Genomic DNA, 23,298 nt, shown 5'->3' with positions numbered 1-23,298 from the left:
GATAGATGAGTATGGTATGAATTATACTTAGAAATTCAAATAAAAACACCTTATTATTTTCTGCCAGGGTTTTTTTTTTCCTAGCCCAGAGAGGAGAGCCTATTCTTACAAAGCAGACTGAAGAAGAAAAATTGAAGACATTCACAAATGAATAAAAATGCATGTGAAATTCAGAAATGCAAATGACCACTATTCCTTTTGTACACACTGTAGACTGAAGAACATAGTACACAGTCCCAGCTGGAATTCACGCTGGGATCTCATGCAATGTCACGTCAGCAGCCACCTTCAGGCCAGGCACACCCTGGCTGTCCACTGCACAGAGGCTGCCTGCTCCTCCTCCATCCCCTTCCCCTCCAGTGACCCTTCACACGGCTTTTCTCATTTTTTTTTCAAAAAGGCAGAAATGAAGCCTAAACCTTTCACGTAAAGAAAAACATTATGAAGGAGAAGGCACACCTTAAGCACTTATTTTTTAAAGGAATTTTAAATAGATTTTGTTTTAAACAATCGACACTCTTTCCTTCCATACCAGCACTACCTCCAAGTACTTATCCTGCATTTCAGAGGAAGCATTACCTCCGTGCATGTTGGAGCAATTGATAGGGCCCCAATGTTTTACTGGATGAGTAATAGGATAAAAAACTTTGTACTGTTTTATCTCCATTCTCTTGTGGCTGATTTTTCCATGTTGTTTGAATTGATGTATATCAATTTATGCTGTCACATGAACATCACACTGTGTCTAATTTACCAAAAGTGTTAGTGTTGAAAACTACTTCCAATTCCCATTATATAACTGATTTGTGACTATAAGCAAAATTCTGCCGTTATTTTTTTGTATGAACTCCTGAAGTAAATGTTATTTAGCTTTTAGTTAGCTAAAATTCTCTGTCTTAGCCAGAGTTCTCTAAAATACAGAGCTTGAAGTATGGATGACATTGTTAATGGTTTATGTAGGAGGAACAGCCTGGGGGGCTAAGGAAGAGGAAAAAGGCAAAGGAGGCGTGGAGGAATTGGAAGCAATGTGATAGGATTTGTTACCAGCTGGCTACTGCTTATGACGAGCTTCTAAGAAATAGAATATGTTGCTCAGAAAATATATTATTTCAGCACTTGGGCTTCTCTGGAAGGCTTCAGGGCGGACTCTTGGTTCCTCATTAGTTCATGGAAAAGTGAAAAGGAGAAAAATTTACTTGCCTGGCTCAATCCCATGTCCTACTTTCCTTGGTCAAGTCTTACTGACAACAGTGTGCTTCTGAGGTGAATTATCCAGCCCCTCAGTGATGGCTTGAGAAGTCAGATCCAACATTATGCAGTGTTGTCATTTTATACACATCCAGAAGTGAAGGGGGCCTCGGCATGTACAGATTCAGCATGTTGGGCATGGAAACCATTCAGTCTTGAGGATTCAGTTTGAACTCCAGCCAGCTAAAGATGGAGGTCTTGGTGGTTGATTTGGCATGGACGTGAGAGGCAGGAATGGGAATTTGAGGTGAGGAGCATGAATAGTTTCTGCCTGATACATTCTCTCATACCTGGAACAAATTGCTAGAACTCATGATCATTATGGGGAGTGGGAGACATGATAGACTCACAATTGTGATATAATCAGTGCTCAAACAGAGGGCTGAGAAAGGTATATTTTAAGATGCTTTCCAGAAAGGGTATTAAATAAAAATTAAGTCATTAATTGATAGAGATCATCACTCACATACTTTGCTTTCCTCAGTTTATTTTTTCTATCTAAACATTGCCATATTATATTACTATCATCAGAGATGCCTAATGGAAGGTTCTTAGTTACAAGCCCATTAATATACTATATTATATAAGAGAATGCTTTCCTCAGTCATAGCCACAGGGTATAATGCATATTCTCTTCCTTTTAAAATTATGCATTCATTCATTTATTCATTACTTCACATTCATTTATTCATTAATTCACATAATCTGTGTTTGGTTCTAAAATATAGTGGTGATTACGACATTTACAGTTGCTGGCATTTTATAGGCCAGTGAAGAAGACAGATATTAAAAATAATTATTGTAAAGTGGGGTGTTATGATGGGGAAATTAATGGTAATATTGGAATATATTCATTCACTAGTTCATTTATTCACTTCATTTTTTTTTTAAGACTTTTAATTTATTTCCCCCCCCCCCCCTTCCCCTCCTCCCACCCTGCTGTTTTTGCTGTCTGTGTTGTCTTCTCTACTCATTTTCTCTCCTCTAGGGTTCACTGGGATTCCATCCTGGAGACCTCTGAAGGGGAGAGAGTTTCTCTGTCAATTGTGCCACCTCAGGTCCTGGTTTCTGCTACATTTCAGCTTGGCTCTCCCCTTGTCTGTCTTTTCATGAGTCATCATCCTTCTGCATGACTTACTTGCACGGGGCACTGGCTCACGACATGGGCACTCGTGTGGGCACTGACTAGTTGCGCGGGCGTGCTTTCTCTTCTTCTTTTTCACCAGGAGGCCCCAGGACCTCCCACATGGTAAGCAGAAGCTCTATTATTTGAGCCATATCCTCTTCCTCATTTATTCACTTTAAAAGCATTTTTCAAACAATTGTTAGGCATCAGAGGTACTGAGTTCTAGTAAATCCAAGAATAAGACAGAGACCCTTGTACTTTGGCTGTTTACTTGCTGGTAAGATAGCCAAGACATGCTGTGGGAAATTATAGTCTTAACCTAATTTGGAATATATCGTCCAGGTTTTGTGACTAAGTACCAAAAAGAGGATACATAAGAAATTATTATTATTATTACTATTATTTCATAGAACTACAAGAGCTTTAGTAGGAAGAATATGAACTGATGGTGGTGCCAAGAGGGTCGGGAAGAATTCTCAAATCAAGAACTAAAATAGACCTTGGAATATCTGTAGGTAAATAATCTGGGAGAGAAAATACCTATCAAGAGTTAGTTTGTCCTACCCATCAAGATGGAAGAGAGGGCCCCAATCCAAGGGAATAATGGAAACCAAATATCATGCAGGTGCTAGTACCAGAAGCTGATTCTCTGCCTCCTTACTAGTTACTAGTGATGGGTTTTCCAAAAACTAGGACAAGGAAGACCACTCAATAGCAACATGCTGACAGAAAAGCTAGTTTGTTGTTCTTTCTTATCAAATTAAGCTTCTGTCTTTAACTTTATTTTGTAGTTTGTGACAACTCTTTGCCTTGGTTTTCTTACCTCTAAAATGGGTATAAATTAAATTTTTCCTTGTAGGTTGATATTAGGATATTATTTATAAGGCAATTAGAATAGTGCCTAGCACATAGTACTTATTAAATAAACAAAATAGATTGTCTACCAAGCTGTATTTTCCTAGATAAGGTTGGTGTGGGCTGAAGCCAAGTAATGCTAACAACTCAATAAAATAGCATTGACCACTTCCTATCTAGCCAACCCAGTGGGTGCTGATAAATGTTTCACAGCCAGCATGTCCCTTTACCCTCCCAATGTATGGATATCTGTACATGTATGAGTTTATTTTACTGATATAAAGAATATGTAGCACACAATTTATTCATAATAATGACATATACTTCTTATTTAAATTGCATGTAGTCAATTTATTCACACAGAAAGCTTTCTTTGTTTTTTGCCAAGTCTTGTACAGTAGCCAAACTTTTGTTACAATTGATGAATGAGTATAATTTTGACATGAATGTTAATTGATACTTTCATTTACATCAATAAATAAGACAAAAATGAAACAAAGACATATGTTGGAACTTTTATCAATAACATGAATGACTTCCTCATTGAATGGTATAATAGTTTTCAAATACTGGAAGATATTTCCTTATTTTTTTTGTGCTGTTCAAAATATAATGGCTATAGATGTGCCACACATTTTAGTTTAATCTACATTATTTTATCCATAATATTTTTAAGATGAGACAATCACTAAAACAATAAATTAAGCCCTGATTTATAGCATTTGCCAATTTTAATGACTGATTTCAAGCTTCTAACATGATGTCACTGAAGGAAGATTTGGGAGTACATTATCAAATAGTATTTCCACCAAACAGTTTCAATGGGCATAAGTAACCTCAAGAACATATAATAGCAAAATATAGTAAAATAATCAGGAAGTGATGAGTTTTGAGTATAGCAATTTTAATATAATTTATTTAATTATATATAGTGTATATGTATGATTTATACAATTTATTTTTTAATACTGTCTGTGTTAAACAATTAGCTTGCAAAATTCCTAAACATTTTGCAATCAGCTATAGCTAGTTGTTATGTGTTGGTTCTAGTAGTCTCCTGGGGATACCTCTAAATTAAAGACAGACTTTTGATGGGTGGTTGTGAGAATCAGTTAAGATATTTTAAGAGAAAATATTTTGACATATGTAAAGGTGCTAAATAAATGCATATATTCTTATCGAGAATAATGATTAAAAAGTCAAGTTCAAGTATGCTAATAAGCAAATAATTGGCTTTGGTTCTTCAGGAAAAAAAATGTGGATAAAGTTGAAACAAAAATTTGAGTTGTACTTGCACCATGCACACAGAGAAAATTTGATACCTGGCTTTTCCCTTATACACTGAAAAACACAATATTAGACATTTTCAGCTTTCCTGTAAGGAAAGTAAGTGTGTTTTTGTTCGCTAAATTTACTAAGTGATCATTTAATAAATGGAATGGACAGGAGTAAATGGGAGGATCAAATCCTAACAGCTGGTTTTGGAAACCAAAGTATGCATCACCTAGTTATATCATATTTTTGCTTACTTCATAGTATCTATTCTTTTTAACACTTATAACAATTGCTCATATTTCTATAATGCTACCATATTAAAACTCTTATTCATTTACTCGTGGTTAAAAACTTATTAAGTAAGTTATGCTATTTCATTTATGGCTGACAAATTTTGTCAAATAGGCAGAAATTTTTCATCTCATTTACAGTTCAGGGAACTAAGGCTCAAAGTGGTGGCATATTTTCTCCGAAGTCACAGAGCAGAATTTAAGAAGAACCCAGGTCACATGTCTCCTAGTCCAGTGTTCCTTCTCAATATCAGACTGGGTGTGTACATTACAGTCCATTTATCTAAACTTGCCTAATTATGGTAGGCCCTGCAAGAAAAACTGTGCCCAAATTTGGTCAACTATTAAAGGCCATTCCTTCCATCATTTATTAATTTAGCAAATATCTATTGAGTCAGCACTGTGTACCAGGCACTGCTGTAGGCACTATAGCTGGATCTTAGAGCTAGGGTCATTCAAAATAATTAAAGGCACCGAATTTGAGCTCTTTTATCTTTGGAAGGTGATAGCCAGCATCAAATTCTGTACTCGTCATTCTAATAACTTCCACAATACAACTGGAATTTAGTGTTATAGTAAGAAAAGATTAAAAATGTAGGTTGTCTTGAATTGTGCAGGGCTTTTGATGCCAATATGAAAATTTTCTTGCTAACTTTAATTGGATTATTTTTCTGGTTAAGAAATCGTACCATATATCAATGGAAGAAAACCATTGACAAAAATGTAAAAAAAATCTGCTCCCCCAATACCTATATGTAATCTACCATTAATATTTTAATGTGTTTACTTTCATATATACACATATTTATGTATACATATACTGGTATATTATATAATATATATTATCATATGTATATACATACATATTTTCATTTATATGTCATAAAACACAAGTATGTTCTAATGTCGATCATATATGTTTTTAAAACGACCTTTAGGAAACGGACTTTGGCCCAGTGGTTAGGGCGTCCGTCTACCATATGGGAGGTCCGCGGTTCAAACCCCGGGCCTCCTTGACCCGTGTGGAGCTGGCCATGCGCAGTGCTGATGCGCGCAAGGAGTGCCCTGCCACGCAAAGGTGTCCCCCGCGTGGGGGAGCCCCACGAGCAAGGAGTGTGCCCGTGAGGAAAGCCACCCAGCGTGAAAAGAAAGTGCAGCCTGCCCAGGAATGGCGCCGCCCACACTTCCCGTGCCGCTGACGACAACAGAAGCGGACAAAGAAACAAGACGCAGCAAATAGACACCGAGAACAGACAACCAGGGGAGGGGGGGGAATTAAATAAATAAATAAATCTTTAAAAAAAAAACAAAAAACGACCTTTATATGCCTGCATAATATTTCATTATGTAGATACATATTAACAATAGCTGGATATTTGGCTAGTTGCAATTTTTCCTTATTATAAGTAAAGCCACAAGTAAAATCTGAACAAAAATTTAATAGAAATTTCTGCTATTTCCTCATACTATACCTGGGAAGAAATTTTTAAGTCCACAGGGGATAAAATTTTTAAAGTCTCTTGGTATCTATTACCATTTTTTTCCCTGAGAACATGAACCAATTTGCTCTCCCAGCAGTACTGTGTAGGAGTTTGTATTCCCTTGCATTCTTGCCAACATGGAACATTATTTTTTTAATCTTGCCATTTGATAGATAAAAGATACAACATGGATTTAAATTGGTTTATTTTGATTGCTAATAAGCTTGATTGTTTATGATTATTTGTCTTTTCTCTGTCTTTTCCAGTTATGGATTTGTTATCTTTGCTCATTTTCTTTCTTTTGAGGGTCTGTTGAGATATTTCAACTTCTCTAGCCTATTCCGAGTGCTGTAGAAAAATTTTGGGCAGGGAGGTGATATATGATTAGATCTGTTTTCTTTTAGTACCGTACAGTGTAAAAATTTTTGAACAAAACATATGGAGATAAATTTTAGCATATTTACATAGTACTAGTCTCACATGTACTTCATTTCTCCCTTTTTAAATTAAATTAAATGAATTTTTAAAAGCTGCCAAGTGGTACAGACTGGCAATACACTTACTCGGTAAGTTATATAACAGTTAAGCAGCTAAAGTCACGATTCATCTAAGTGTGCCCAATTAGAAAAGAGGTTAGTGCCAAGATAATCACAAATTTGCCATAAACTAAGTTCATTACTGCTACATGAGAAGATATATTGGAAGAACTTCTTTTATTTGTTCTAGTTGTCTTGGAAAAAAAAAAAGATTATGTGAAACATATAGATAAAGAAAGGTACAGCTAATGTTTGCTGAATGATATCTAGGCTTACAAGCATTTCTAAACACTTTACATGTGTTAGGACTTCAATCTCCACAACATCATTTGGGATAGCTCCTATCTTCAGCCCCATTTTGTGAATTAGGAAATAGGTACACATCTAAGTGTGTACCTATTATTTAGCATTATTTAGTAAGTAAGTGGTAGTGCTGAGATTTGATCCCTGGCAGCCTAGCCCCAGAATTTTTGTACATAACCACACTTTCCTTGCTAGAAGAAGAGAAGATCTTTCAATTTCATACAGCTACTTTTCCTAAACACCTGCATACACTAGGCATTGCTTAGCTTATGGAAATAAAAGATAGATAAGGTATGGCTCCTGCCTTCTCTAAGTTTACAGACAGATGAAAGTGATATACCCATAAAGAGTGGTAAGGATGACTATTTACCAGATAAAATAGTAAGGACTGTGATAAAGGCAGAGGATTTGCTGAAGTCCAAAGGAGGTGTACTTAGCTCAGTCTCCTGACTTACCCTTAAAAAATGAGTAGAGGTTAGCCAAAGGAAGAAAGAACAATCTGAGTAGAGAGAGCTGCCTGAGCAAAAGTTCAGAGGTATGAAATAGTGAGAGGGTTTGGGGAAATTGTGAGCTATGTGGTATTATTGGTATAGGAACTATAAGGTGTACAGCAGTAGTAAATAAGACTGTGTAGGTAGGTAGTCAACAAAGTAGTAAGTGAAATCCTATCATAAATTAGCTTTGTGTTGAGACCTGGGAATATTACACTGAACAAATCAGCAAGATTTTATGGACTAAAGAGGAATGACTCAATGAGATAATAAATAAGAAATCAACAAAATACAGATTGTGAAATGTGCTATGAAAGAAACAAAGTGGGTGCTGGACAGAAAACCGGGACTCTGTTTTAGGTAGGGTGTTCAGGAAAGAATTCTTGAAGGAGCCAGTCATGTGAAGAACTTCCCAGGTAGAGAGAACAGCAAGTGCAGAAGCCCTGAGATAAGAAAGAGTTTAATGTGTTCCAGAAAGGGAAAGAAAGCCAGTAAGCCTAAAGCATAGTGAGCAAAAAGTGAAGTGGCAGATGATAAGTTTGAGATGTATGCAGAACCAAATCTTGCAGCATCTTGTAGCCAATAAAAGCCATAGATTATATTTTGTGTGCAACAGAAAGTTGTTGATAGGTATGTAAGTCATGATCATAGCATGATCTCATTTTTCACTCAGGCTGCTTTGGAGAATGGTTTAAGTAAGGCACAAGAAGCCAGAAGATCAGTAAGTAGGTTCAGGCAGTGGTCCAGGAAGAGATGATGAGCGATCAGATGCCACACTAACGGCCTTGGACAGTCTCTTGCAGGTGGTAGGGTGCCCTTGAAAAGTGTTTTAGCAGGGAAAATTTAACAGGGCAAATTTGAGGTTTCCATTGATCACTTTATTAAGATTATTGAAAATTCAGAGAAACAGCATTTGTCAGTAAACTTTTTCCAACATACCGTGCATATGTGCAGCTATTAATATATACACACAATTATAAATATACATATTCTTTCCCCAAATTCAGTTTTTTCCTGGAAACACAGGGGTCTCTCAGAAGACATCATAAATGAATATTCTTTGACCTGTTTTTCTCTTTCATAAGGGCTGAGGGCTCCACAGAGTATAGATTTTTTTTTCCCTCACTAAACCCTCATAAGCCCCAAATGGATTTTTTAAAAATTATCTCTAGAATCAACATCTAGATTTCTGCTTCAGAGAAGAGTTGGCAGGGAGCAAAAACAATATTGGAGGGCAGTTAGATATTTGGTCTTTTCCCTGATTAATAGACAAATTGCAGGACTCCCCCTCCAGCATAGCTCACCATGCTCTTGACAAGTTGGTTACCATTACCCTGCATTTGCGAATTTGGTTTCTAGATCTGCTCTGCTAACTGGGCAAGAGGGAACCCTGACCTGAACCCCGGGAGACCCCACCTATTACAAAAACATACACAAAATAAATGTATTAAAGACCATTAACTTTAATCCCCTTCATTTGGGATCCATTACTCTACACTGGCACAGTGTGGCTTGTGGCAAAAGCATTCGCTTTTTTTTTTTTAAGATTTTTTTTTTCTCCCCTTCACCCCCGCCCCCCATCCAGTTGTCTGTTCTCTGTGTCCCTTTGCTGCGTGTTCTTCTTTTTTACTGCTTCTGTTGTTGTTAGCGGCATGGGAATCTGTTTCTTTTTTTGTTGCGTCATCTTGCTGCATCAACTCTCTGTGTGTGCCACGCCATTCCTGGGCAGGCTGCACTTTCTTCTGCGCTGGGCGGCTCTCCTTACGGGGTGCACTCCTTGCGCGTGGGGCTCCCCTATGCGGGGGACACCCCTGTGTGGCACGGCACTCCTTGCACGCATCAGCACTGCGCATGGGCCAGCTCCGCACGGGTCAAGGAGGCCCGGGGTTTGAACCACGGACCTCCCATGTGGTAGATAGTTGCCCTAACCACTGGGCCAAGTCCGCTTCCCAAAAGCATCCGCTTTTAAGACTAACGCCATTCCGCCTTTGGGGAAATGCTTCACCATAAGTCCTCAAAACTTGAACAAGTGCATGCAAATGCTGTAAAGGTTTGTGGATGGTATAGAAAGAGAAAGAGAAAGAAGCAGAGAGTATTTTAGAGTGTAGGAACTTAGGTTAAAAGAGAAAAGGTAAATTAATTTGTCAAATCAGTCCTCGCAGTTAGCTATGAATGCAGTAGATCTCGCATAATGAAGTATTGTCTCCCAGGAGGTCTGAGCATCCATTTCCTGCTTGGTCTTTGTATACCAGTTGGACTCCTGGAATTCCTCACAAGAAGTAGTGCTGTGTTCATTAGAGTGAACATTTTTGCATTGTTAATTCATGTTACTCTCAGATTTGTTATATGTATAGCTGTAGCATGCAAGAAGCATGGTACCAATTTGCTCTGGCAAATAGATGGACAAGGGAACTAGAATTATTGATAGTTTCATTTTTGTAAAAATTTTAATGATTTACTATTAAGCATTTAAATTGTTTAAAAAATAATACATTCATTTTAATGAAAATGTTTAATCAAATGTTTTAAAAATCAAGTGAAATTTTAACTTTAACAATTTTGATTAAAATTTGATGTTTACTAACAATAGTTTGATTTTTGCCTTTTAATTTTAACATACAATTTTTGATAATTTAAAAGGAAATAATTGGGAAACATGTTAAAAATTTTTGTCTTTTATATTGACTTTAACTTGTATTTTTGATGAAAATGCATTTTATTATTTCACATTGAATGCATTAAAAAAAATTTTAACTCTGTGAGTTATCCCTGACAGAAGTATGTAAAAATCTTATATAAAACAATACAAAGTATTAATTTTGCTGAATTGAAAGCAAGAAAAGGTCAGGAAATAAATACTTAAGGTATAAATTGTTTTGTCTTTATTTTACTATGCCTGTAAACATTGTTGTCCCATCAACACAATCCCCAGAAATGCTCAATAATAATTAAATTTATTTGCTTTGGCTATTTTGCCAACCTTTAGTTAAATAAAATCTTAGCTTTACATGTATTTTAAAATTTTCTTGTTTACAAAGGTACATTTTCAAAGACATGCGACAGAATTTTATTTAACAGTTTCTTAAATTAATTCATAATTTAAAAAAATATTTAGACATTGATACAGGGACCTCCACCTGTAATTAGCCCAAGTCCTGCAAATTTTAGGGGAGGGCATGTTGATTCCCTTCCCTCCAATCCCAAGCCTCCCGGCTCCCCAGACCTTCTCCAAGAGCTTTCATAACTTCCTGAATAAGCCTGTGCCTTCCGTCGCTTGTATGTGGCTCACTCCTCATCCTTTAAGCCTTGGACCTATGGTCAGTCTACACCTATCCCTCCATCCAGACTTGTCAGTTATTCCTCTGGGTTCCCACTACACTTTCCATGCTTTCCTAAGACTATTTGCTTATAGGAGTCCATCTCTTCTCTACTACAAGCTCTTTGAGGCCAGAGTCCTCATTCATTTCAGTGTTACTGGTGATAACAATACTGGTTCACTGCCTATGCTCTTCATAACTGAGGAGAAAATTAATACTTACCCAACTCTCTGTCTGCAGAGGAGAGCTTCTGTTCACACACTGCATTTGCTTGTGTGTGATGGAGCACATGGCAACAAACTTCAATGTAAGATATGCATTCTCGCCCACATATACAGATTTCTTGGAGCCTGATTCCCAAATCAAATAATATGTTTGTGCAATACAGACCTAATAAATTATGATCTTATTTCCTTTGAAAGTCAAATGCAAACCTTCCTCTTCCTCTTCCTTGAGTTATAAATATAAAGTTGGTACTATCATATGTTCTCAAGGTTGAGAAAACTTGCCCTTCTTTCTGCTACTTGTATTATTATTATTATGAGGTTAACAGCATAAGCATTTTTTTTTGTTTGCAATTTAGCTTAACATTATATAATATAAACGTAAAAAGAAACACAAGTTTGGGTTAGATTTAATTCAAAGGTATGTATTCAGGGAAACGGACTTTGGCCCAGTGGTTAGGGCGTCCGTCTACCATATGGGAGGTCCGTGGTTCAAACCCCGGACCTCCTTGACCCGTGTGTGGAGCTGGCCATGCGCAGTGCTGATGCGCGCAAGGAGTGCCCTGCCACGCAAGGGTGTCCCCCGCGTGGGGGAGCCCCACGCGCAAGGAGTGCGCCCGTGAGGAAAGCCGCCCAGCGTGAAAAGAAAGTGCAGCCTGCCCAGGAATGGCGCCGCCCACACTTCCCGTGCCGCTGATGACAACAGAAAGCGGACAAAGAAACAAGACACAGCAAATAGACACCAAGAACAGACAACCAGGGGAGGGGGGGGGGAATTAAATAAATAAATAAATCTAAAAAAAAAAAAAAAGGTATGTATTCAAAAAGAATCTCAGGAGGGGGTGTAGCTTAGGGGTTGAGCACCTGCTTCCCATGTATGAGGGCCCAGGTTCAATCCCCAGTGCCTCCTAAAAATACATCTATCTATCTATAAATAAATAAATAAATAAATATATATATAAAAGAATCTCTAACTGAATGTTCTAAAACTTTTCTCTACAACAGTGAGCACTGAGACTAAATCTACCCTTCTTCCCTGTGCTTAACATTTCTTTGACCAAACTAACATTCCTTTTTCCATGCTAAACAATTCTGGACCAGGCAAAAATAATTTAGTAACTTGCTCTAGGAAATATCTGCTTATGGAAGATAAGACTTGAAGCAACTAAAGAGATTTTTATCTTAACTAACAGCTTGCTCATCAAGACTTGCTTTAAGACCTTTGCCACACTGTGCCCACTATTCCAAGTCTATATTATATAGTATATTCTTCCCAACTGCAATCAATATTTTTTCTTGTAATACCCACCTTAAAATCACCTTATAAACCTTATAAATATCCTTCCTTGACAATTTTCTTTGGAAATACTAATAAGACTCTATCAAAGTGATATTCTTAATAAATTTAGTGTTTTTTTGATCAGCGAGTTTTTTCTGGTATTCTTTTTGGTGGTTAAACAGTCAAAAATCATCTCTCTCAGGATTCTGTAATAGGAATAGGTTATTCCCCTGAGTCCCTTTAATTTCTTGTCTTTTTTTGTTTTTTCTTCCTATTTTTTACTGTAATGGAAAATAGATTCTTCAGTGGATCAGAGCTACGATTTCATTTGTTCAGCACCCAAATGTCTCCTAGGAATAAAAAATCATTTTTCTATTTTAGGAATCCTTTGATTATCTGATTATCATACCAGAGTCCTTGTAGGATAAACATTATCCTTACAGGATAAGCATTACCTGTTAAAGTCTTAAGAGACTCCTCAGTCTTGTCTTGTTTCATCAGAGAAAGCCTGCTTCAAGACAAGTGCTACACTCCAAACCTTCCCCCTACAACTTTAGGGCCCCAACCTACAACTTAGGTCAGGGGCCCAAAACGCAAAGTGCACAAGCAACATGTTTATTAGAACAGTGCCGGACACTCATGGGTTTGTCTTGTTCTGAATCTGTGGCTCATTGCAATCAGGGAGACCCAGAGCGAGAGGCTCAGAAACAGCAGGGGAGCATGCTATTCCAAGCCAAAGTTCTTGAGCCCCTGGATCTCAATAGAACCTTGGGAATTCTAACGTATTTTCAATATAATTAATTTATTAATCTCTTTAAATGGGGTGACTTTACTAAGGATAACTTAGAAGAAGTGGTTACTTTGGAGAACTTTCTATTCAGACAAAATTACTTGAGAGGCACCTTGGAAAGGAAATGGTCTGCATTTTTCATTAGCATAGGAAAGCTTCCAAAAGAAATAGTTTCCAAAATTAATTCTTTCAAAAGATTATTAGCTAGGGCAAATGAAAATGAACTTAAAACTCTCTCTCTTTTAGATCCTCTTTAACTGTACTCTGAACATAGATACTCTGCTCTACTATTCCCTCTTCCTCTGCTGCTACATTACCTTCTGCTCCTGCCTCGCTTGCAGACTTGTCTCCTTTCCTTAAAGCCAACAAGAAACTCCCAGATCTCAAGTGTTTCTTAAAGTTAAACTCTCTTCAGAACAGACAAAGATCCTTGTGGTTGACTTGAAACCCTGTTATTTACCTACACAAAACAGAAATTCACAGAGAAATTTAGAGTCATTCTAAGAACAGTTTGGGAATCCCAGATCTGTATCAGTTAGTTCTTATGTTATTAGGGATCTCAGATGCAAAACAAATTGATGGAAATCTTAGAGTGGAAAGGTTCTGAGAGAGACCTAAGAAGCCCTGAATTGCAGTGTAGATTGGGGGTTTGGAAAAACTGTAAATGTTGAAAAGGAGCTGTTAAAGGACATCCTCAGTTTGTCCTGTGAAAATAGCTTGCACTGTAATCCTGTCCTAACAGCAATGAAAGGATGAATCTATTGGTGACTTCAGGAGTAGGCCATTAATATCGTACGACAGCATTCAGTAATAGATCCTGCAGCAGATGTGACCCAAGCTCTCTCTTCACTTTCTTTGAATACACTTAAGCTATGAACAGGGGGTGTACCATGAAAGCAAAACCTGGAATGGGAAATAGTTCTAGTGCAAGATCCCCAACTGCTTTGTTGAACATCTTGAAATGATCTTAAAGACAAAAGCAGAAAAAGTCTAGAATAAACTGATGGATTAAAAAACTGGGCACCCCCACCCCAATCCCTACCAACCTTACATAGCCTGACCCTTAGAGTCAAGGAACTAACAATCACTAGATATGGCATCACCTCAGCCTATAACTATTACCTTCGGACTTTTAATCAAAGAACACTTTTTTCTTCTTCTGCAATATTAATAGAGAAGGAGCTACTGTGCAAATGAAATTTTTAAATTAAATCTCTACTTTTGTCCTCTTAATTAAAATCTAGAAGATTCCCTTATTTATAATCAGATAATAACTAATTTAGATATTGATATACTAGTATCCTGTCCTAACTCAAGCTCAAATTGAAAAATTTCACAAGATATATTACTACTTGTGATTTTAAAAAATTCCACTGATACTGACACAATTATTGGTGCTATGTAGACTTGAATGAATCTCTATACTTTCTAATTGGGTTTGTTGAGTAGGAGGTTAGGAGAACTGCAAGGATTTCTACAAAATATGAAAAGCCTTTCTCTATTAGGCTTTAAACTACTGGTTTTAGTCCTGATTTTAAACAGTATTTTGCAATCTTGAATAGAGATTTGGATGCAGCAAATTGTCTTCCACAGTGGTTGTACCATTTACATTCTCAAAAATGCACTAGTGCCCCTATTTCTCTACTTCCTCTCCAACAGTTATAATTTTCCATTTATTTTAATAGTAGTCATTCTATTTAGTGTAAAATGGTATCTCATTGTGGTTTTGATTTGGGTTTTCCTAATGGCTAACGATGTTAAGCATCTTTTCATGTGCTATTCAGTTCAGTCATTTGGAGAAATGTCAATTCATGTCTTTTGTTCAGATTTAATTGAATTGTTTATTTTCTTATTGTTGACTTGAGAATTTATACATTCTGCATATTTACATGTGGTTTCCAAACATATTCTCTCATTGTATAGGTTGTCTTTTAATGATGAAGTCTTTTTTTTTTTTTAGGTACTGGGGCCAGGGATTGAATCTGGGACATTGTATGTGGGAAGCTGGCATTTAACCACTGAGCCACATCAGTTTCCCTCAGTTGGTTTTTTCATTTGTTTGCTTAATGTTGTTTTTAGAAGGCACTGGGGACCAAACTTGGAAACTCCCATGTGGAAAGCAGGTACTTAATTTCTTGAGCCACATCCACTCCAATAATGAAATCCTTTGACATATACAAGTTTCTAAGTTTAATGGGTTCCCATTTACTCATTTTTCTCATTTCTTATGCTATAGATGTAAAGTCTAGGAGACCATTGCCTTACACAAGTTCCTGAAGATGCTTTCCTACATTTTCATCTAGAAGTTTTATAGTCCTGATCCTTATATTTTGGTCATTGATCCAGTTGTAGTTGATGTTTGCATATGGTGTGAGGTAGGGGTCCACCTGCATTTTTTGCATATAGAGATCCAGTTTTCTAGCACCATGCCATGTGTGTCCCTATGCCAGTATCGTGCTGTTTTGATTACTGTGGCATTGTAAAAAATTGTAATATCAGGAATATCATTCTTCCTTTTCATGATGGCTTGGGCTATTCAGGACCCCTAACCCTTCCATATATATTTGGTGACTGGCTTTTCCATTTCTGCAAAGAAGGTTGTTGGAATTTTGATTGGGCTTGTGTTGAATCTGTAAATCACTTTGGGTAGAACTGACATGTTAACAATATTTAGTCTTCCAACACATGAACCTGAAACATTCTTCCATTTACTTAGGTCTTCTTTGAATTCTTTTAACAATGCTTTGTATTTTATGTTTACAAGTACCTTATATTATTGTTTAGACTTATCCTTACTATTTAATTCTTTTAGTTGTTATTGTAAGCAGAATTTTTCTTCTTGATTTCTTCTTTTTACTGTTCATTTCTACTGTATAAAAGCACTAGTGATTTTGGGGTATTGATCTTGTACCCCTCCAATTTGCTGCATTCATTTATTGGCTCTAGTAGATTTGTTATGGAGTTTTTCAGGATTTTCTGTATATAGGATCATGCCCATGCCACCTGCAAATAAGAAAAGTTTCACTCCTTCTTTTCCGAGTTGGATGCCTTTTATTTTTCTTGCCTAATTGATCTGGCAAGAACTTCTAATATAATTTTGAATAACAGTATTGATAGTGGTAACCCTTGTCTTGTTGTCAATAATAGGAGGAAAGCTTTCAGTCTTTCACCATTCGTATGATTTTAGCTCTGGGTTTTTTTCATATATGCCCTTTATCATGTTGAGGAAGTTTCCTCTTGCCCTAGTATTCTAAGGGTTTTTATCATGAAGGAGTGCTGGATTTTGTTAAATGCTTTTTCTACATCAATTGAGATCATATGTCATTTTCCTTCATCCTGTTAATGTGGTGTATTGCATTAATTGAGTTACTTATGTTGATCTACCCTTGCATATCTGGGATAAATCCCACTTGATCATGGTGTATAATTATTTAATGTTCTGCTGGATTCAGTTTGCTAGTATTTTGTTGAGGAATTTTGCATCTGTATTCACAAGAAATATTGGCCTGAAATTTTCTTTTCTTTTCTTTTTTTTTTGTGGTATCTTTATCTGGCTTTGGTATGAGGGTGATCTTGGCCTCATAGAATGAATTAGAGAATGTTTCCTTCTCTTGGAAGAGTTTAGTGTTAATTCTTCTTGTAATGTTTGGTAAAATTTCCCAGTGAAGCTATCTGGTCTTAGGCTTTTCTTTTTGGAAGGATTTTTTGCTTAGTAGTTCAATCTCTATTAATTTGGTTTGTTGAGATAGTCTATTTCTTTCTGAATTAGTCTAAGTAGTTTTTGTGTTTCTAGGAATTTGTCCATTTTATCTAGGTTATCTAAATTTTTGGAGTACATTTGTTCATAGTATTCTAATATAGTCCTTTTTATTTCTGGTATGTCAGTAGTAATGCCCCCTTTTCATTTCTGATTTTAGTTATTTGCATCATCTCTCTTTTTCTTTGTCAGTCTAGCTAAAAGTTTGTCAATTTTATTGATCTTTTCAAAGAACCAACTTTTAGTTTTATTGATTCTCTCTATTGTTTTTTTTTTTTAAATCTCTATTTCCTTTACCTCTACTCTAATCTTTATTTCCTTTAGTTTGCTCTTCTTTTTCTAGTTCTTCCAGTTTTGAAGTTAGGTCTCTGATTTGATATCTTTTTTCTTTATTTATATAAGAACTTAGAGCTATAAATTTCCCTATTTCAGCACTGCCTTTGTTGCATCTTATAAGTTTTGTATGCTTTATTTTCATTGCCATTCACATCAAGATATTTCCTAATGTCCCTTTTGATTTACTCTTTTACCCATTTGTTGTTTAACAGTATACGGTTTAATTTCCACATATATGTGAATTTCCTATCCCTCTGTTATTGATTTTTTACTACATTCCATTGTGATTTGAGAAGACACATGTATGATTTCAATATTTTTTAATTTATTGAAACTTGTTTTGTGATCTAACGTAAGGTATGTCCTGGAAAATGAGCCATGTGAACTAGAAAAGAATGTGCATTCTGTTACTTTTGGGTGAAGTATTCTATATATGTCTTAGGTCTACTTGATTTAGAGCACCTTTCAAATCCTCTATGTCTTCATTGATCTTTATTCTAAAAGTTATATCCATTATTGAAAGTGGCATATTTATGTCTCCTACTATTAATATAGAACCCTCTTTTACTCCCTTTAAATCTTCATGTATTTTGGGGTTCTGCTCTCAGGTGTATATATATTTACCATCGTTATGACTTCTTGTTGAATTTACCCCTTTATCAATATATGACTGTCTTTGTCCCTCATAACTGATTTTGACTTACAATATATTTTTTTCTGATATTAGTGTAACTACCTCCATTCTCTTTTGATTGCTACTGCATTTTTTCCATCCTTTCACTTTCAATCTACTTTTGACTGAAGTTAAGGTGAGTCTCTTGTAAATAGCATGTAGTCGGGTCATGCTTTTTCATCCATTCTTCTAATCTATGCCTTTGGATGGTAGAGTTCAATCCATTTACATTTAAAGTAACTGCCCATAATATGGGACTTTCTTTTGCCATCTTACTATTGGGGCTTCGTGATTATTATACCATTTTGTCCCTCAATTCTTCTATTTCTTCTATTAATGTCTACTTTCCCATTTATTTTATTTTTTATATTGTTCCATATTGAGATACTTCTCATTTCTTTCTGGATATATTTTTCATATATATGTGTGTGTGTATATATGTATATATACACACATACCATATGGTTAAAATTTAACATCTAAAATCTATAGCAATTATATTTGATTTGATACCAACTTGACTTTAAAAGCGTATATATATATATATAATACATACACTGTTCCTATATCACTCTGTCCCCCACCTTTTCTTGTACTTGTTAAAATTATATTTTGTACAATGTATGTCCAAAAACATAGATTTGTCATTATTTTTCATGCATTTTAGACCTTGACAGAAGAAGTGGAGCTACATGCCAAAATACAGTAGCACTGACATTTATAACTATCCAAATTTTTACCTTTACTGGAGGTTTTTATTTCTTTATGCCTTCTAATGTTCTTTTACTTTCAGTTTGAAGAGCTCCCTTTAGTATTCTTGTAGGGCAGTTCTAGTGGTAAAGAATGCCCTCAGTTTTTGTTTATCTGAGAATGTCTTAATCTCTCATTTTTGCAACACAGCTTTGCTAGAGATATAAGTCTTGGTTGGCACATTTTTGTCTTGAGGAATCATAAAGTGATGAGTCATCTGGGTTTCCTTATTGCCTTGCATATATGTAATTCAAAGGGCTCAAGAAGCCTCCAACACAATACCACTAACAGGCACAAAAGAGAAAAAATAAGCTCCAAGAAAAGTATGCTATGAGTCCCTGTCCTAAGCAAGATGGTAGAGTAAGACTCTTCAGTAGTCTGGGCTCCATTCCTCCACAAAAGTAAGTACCAGTAAGAACTGGTTGAAACATCTTTCTCAAAGTTCTAGAAAACAAAGAACTGCAGTAACAAGATGAGTGCCACATTAAGAAAAAGACTACTTAAAAGTCTACTTAGGATCCTGTGGCACTCTGGCTGGCCATTCCTTTTCCCCTTACCAGCTTAATGCAGAGCTAGTCCACACTCCCATTTCAGGTCCCTGATCTTGGTTCTGGAGGGAGCAGAATAACCCTTGTGCCTATAACAGGAACATGTATGTCTGGCCCAAACTGTCTGGTGGTGGCCTGAGGGACTTAGTGTCCCAGAACTAGCCTTGCATGTAGAAGGTAGCACACAGAACACACCTATTGAATGCTGTGGAAGAGGAGTGAAGGGATTGCTGATTGTAGGGCATACAGTGCAGTGTGTGGGACCATGAGGAAACTGTTTCTTAAGGAAGAGGGGACATTTGGAACTGTGTAAGTGGTAATTCTTAGAGCCATGCACACAAATCTAAAATAAGACTTATGTGCAGAAAGGATCATGGAGGCCCCTAAGAGCTATTTTTTAAAATCATTTTATGGATAAGGTCTGAAGAAGAACCTATACAGGTCAATCTGCAAAGACTGGGAAAGGTGTTTTCTTTCTTGTCCTTTTTTTTTCCTTCTTCTTTTTGTTAGCTCCTGGCAATCAAGGAAAGCTTTGTCATTACACTAGCTGGATATAAGCTTAAGGAGCAGAAGCTTCAGAGTTTAAATTCTAGCAACACTATACCATTAAGACATCAAAATGTCCAGATTTCAACAAAGGTTATAAAACATACAAAGAAACAGGAAGTGATGGGCCAGGCAAAGGAGATTCAAGTGTTAAAAACCATCAATGAAGAGGAAGAGACATGGGACATACCAAAGACTTTAAAATTGTCCTAAGTATGTGCAAAGATCAAAAGGGAAACATGGACAGAGGACTAAAGGACATCAGGACTAAAAAAAATATCAATAGAGAAATGGAAATTCTAGAAAGGAACCAAAGAGACTTAAGACCACAGTAACTGATATTAAAAATTCTCTGTAGGGGGTAAATGGCAGATTTAAATTGGCAGGAGAATCAACGAACCTGAAAATAAAACAGTTGAACTCATCCCGTCTGAGTAGAAGAAAGAAAGAAAGAAGAAAAGTGAACAGAGCCTGAGGAAATTGTGGGACGCTAAGTGTACCAATATATATGCCATCCACCCATTGTGGGAATTCTGGAAGAAGAAAGGAAGAGAGGGGAAGAGAGAATATTTAAAGAAATAATGACTGAAATCTTCCCAGACTTAACAAAAAACATCCATTTGCACATCCAAGGCACTAACAAACTCCAAACAGGATAATCTCAGATAGACCCATGCCATGGCATATTCTAATCAAACTGTTGAATGCCAAAGATAGAAAGAATGCTGAAAGCTGCAAGAGAGAAGCACTATGTACAAGTTTGTCTCAATTAAGTTGAGTTTTGATTTCTTATTGGAAACAATAGAGGCAAGAAGGCAGTGGGAGGGCATATTAAAAGTGCTGAGAACAAAAATGTACCAAACTTTCCGTATTTGGCAGAGCTGTCTTTCAAAGAGGGAGAAATTAAGACATTCCCAGATAAATGAAAATTGAGGGAGTACATCACCACTAGACCAGCCCTACAAGAGTTGTTAAAGAGAGTTCCACTGTTTGAAATGAAAGGACAATATACACTAGATTGAAGCTGAATGAAGAAATAACAATATCAAGTAAGGGTAATGATAGGGGTAAAGATAAATGCCAGTACTATTGTATATTTGGTTTGTAACTCCACTTTTTACTTGCTATAAGATCTAAAGTGGCAAATGCCTAAGGTGTAATACTAAATACGTGGTTTGGGACTCAAAATGTAGAAATACGTAACTTGTGACAAGAATTGCATAAAGGTGGAGGGACAGAGGGGTATAGGAACATAGTTTGTGCATACTATTGAAGTTAAGTATCAAAGCGAGGGAGATTGTTACAGATTTAAGATATTACGTTTAAGCCCCATGGTAACTACAAAGAAAATATTGGAGAATATGCAAGCTCATAGAGACAGTTTGCTCTAGGGTACAGGCTGCCAGTGGCCAGGGCCAGGGAGAATGGGAAGTTAATGCATATGGGCATAGGGTTTCTATGTGGAGAGATAGGGAAAGTTTTAGTAACAGGGTTATGAGGGTGCCACAACATAGTGAATGTGATTAATTCACTGAAAGTTATTATGTTTGGGAATGGTTAAGGTGGGAAAGGTACGTTGACACTATCTGTATGGATTGCATGTTATTTTTATAACTCATGTCAGTTTGAAAGGATTTCAAAATTAAAAGTTTAAAATAAGAAAAAAAATTGCTGTCCCTGGCCAAAAGATTGGGGAAAGGGTGGTCTAATAATAGAAAGTCGTTCTGTAATACCTGCCTATACCAAAGGAAGAACAGCATTCCTCAGTTTCAGCAGCACTGATCAGGTTGCTGATTTAGCACTCAACTCTCCCACCTCACAGAAGCAAGTGGTAACAGTCAGATTCCCCTGGTGGATGGTGTCAGCAGACCAGGTGAGCAGCTACTTCATCCCCCTCACCACAAAGGTTGGCAATGGGGCTCCGGTTTCCCTGGCAGGGTAATGTCAAAGGAATTGAGTGGAGAGTCGGTCTTCCTCTGTGCATAGCAGAAGTAGGCAGTGCTCTGATTCCCCTCCAAGTCAATGTCAGCAGGCTTTGGGGTGATCTGAGACTCCGCTACCACCCAGGAGTAATGAGCGGTAGTTAGCTGATGAGAGGCAGGACTAGGCATCATGATGCTTCAGTTGCTACCACCAGGGTAAGTGGGACCCAGCAAGGCACTGAGCCCTCCCAACACCACCTAGCTTCAATGACACTAAATAAAGTGGTGTTCCTCAGGGCTCATCAGTACTCTGCTTCCTCCCTCCCCTAAGTGCTGAGTGGAGCATCCCCCTCCGCCTGGATGGATGAGCCTGACTATGGAGATGAAGGTGGGGCTAGTTGGCCTTTCACTTTCTCTTCTTCTTCCCTGATGTGAACAGACACCTTTAAGGGAGGTCAGCTTCTGCTATTTTTTGGAAGAAATTCTGCATGTAGGGCATATCTTCAGTGGATGCCCAAGCGTTCCAGCCTGCTGTTTCTGAACCTGCCCTGTGGATTTCAGACTTGCCTAGCTAGGGTCCACAATCAAGTAAGCTGATTCCTTGCAATAAATCTCTTAATATACTGATTTTGCTTTTCTGGTTGAAAACTGGCTGATACAGGTACTTTGGCCAATACTTGGGCACTGTGGGATCTTTGGACTGGGGGGCAGAATCTCTTCTCTTCATTTAATTTGGGCACTTACGGCTCCTGGCTTAGAAGCGAACCACAAACTCTGTTTATCATCCTCAGTATTTTTCTGTGTTTCAGTTCTCAAATGTGTGTTCTCTAGGGACTTAAATGATGCTGTATTGTTGCTGTTCTAGCAAATGAACCAACAAAGGGTCTTTTAACAAGAAAATAGAAAGAGTCTGGCACTTGTAGAAGTTAGAATGGCTAACACCAAATTCATGACACACCCAAAAGTGGTGCAGTTTTGGATTGATCGTGTCCCCAATTTAGGCTGAATAAAATCAATATCAGGACTGAGAACTGAAACCAAACATTTTCCTTCTTGTGCTAAACAATTCTAGAACCAAATATAGTTTGCCTCTGTGTTAACCAATATGGGACCAGGCAAAAGTAACTTAACTGCTTATTCCAGAAAATACTCACTCTTGGAAGAAAGGACTTAATCCAACTAAGGAGCATACTTATCAACTTGTTCATCAAGAGTCATTTCCAGACCCTCACCTTGTGCCTATCAGGATAAAGCTATTATAACATAACCTCTGTCCAAACCCCACCAATTTCACACCTTTTAAGACTTGCCTTAAAAATTATTCAGCTGTGGCCCAAAACTGTCATAAATAACTTCTCTAGACATCCCCCTTCTGAGACATTATTAAAACTGTAAGGTTTTGGTCAGATTTACTGTCAAAACTCGTTTTTTGTTTTGTTTTGTTTTCAATCTACATGTTTTCCTGATGATTTTTGTGGGACTAAAGCATCAGCATTACCTGATCAAGAACAACTGTCTCTGAATATTATCCTGCTCTGGGGGGTACTGGCA

Source organism: Dasypus novemcinctus, chromosome 9 (assembly GCF_030445035.2).
Source record: "Dasypus novemcinctus isolate mDasNov1 chromosome 9, mDasNov1.1.hap2, whole genome shotgun sequence".
NCBI classification, from domain to species: Eukaryota; Metazoa; Chordata; class Mammalia; order Cingulata; family Dasypodidae; genus Dasypus; species Dasypus novemcinctus.
Note: the sequence above shows the minus strand (reverse complement) of the source record.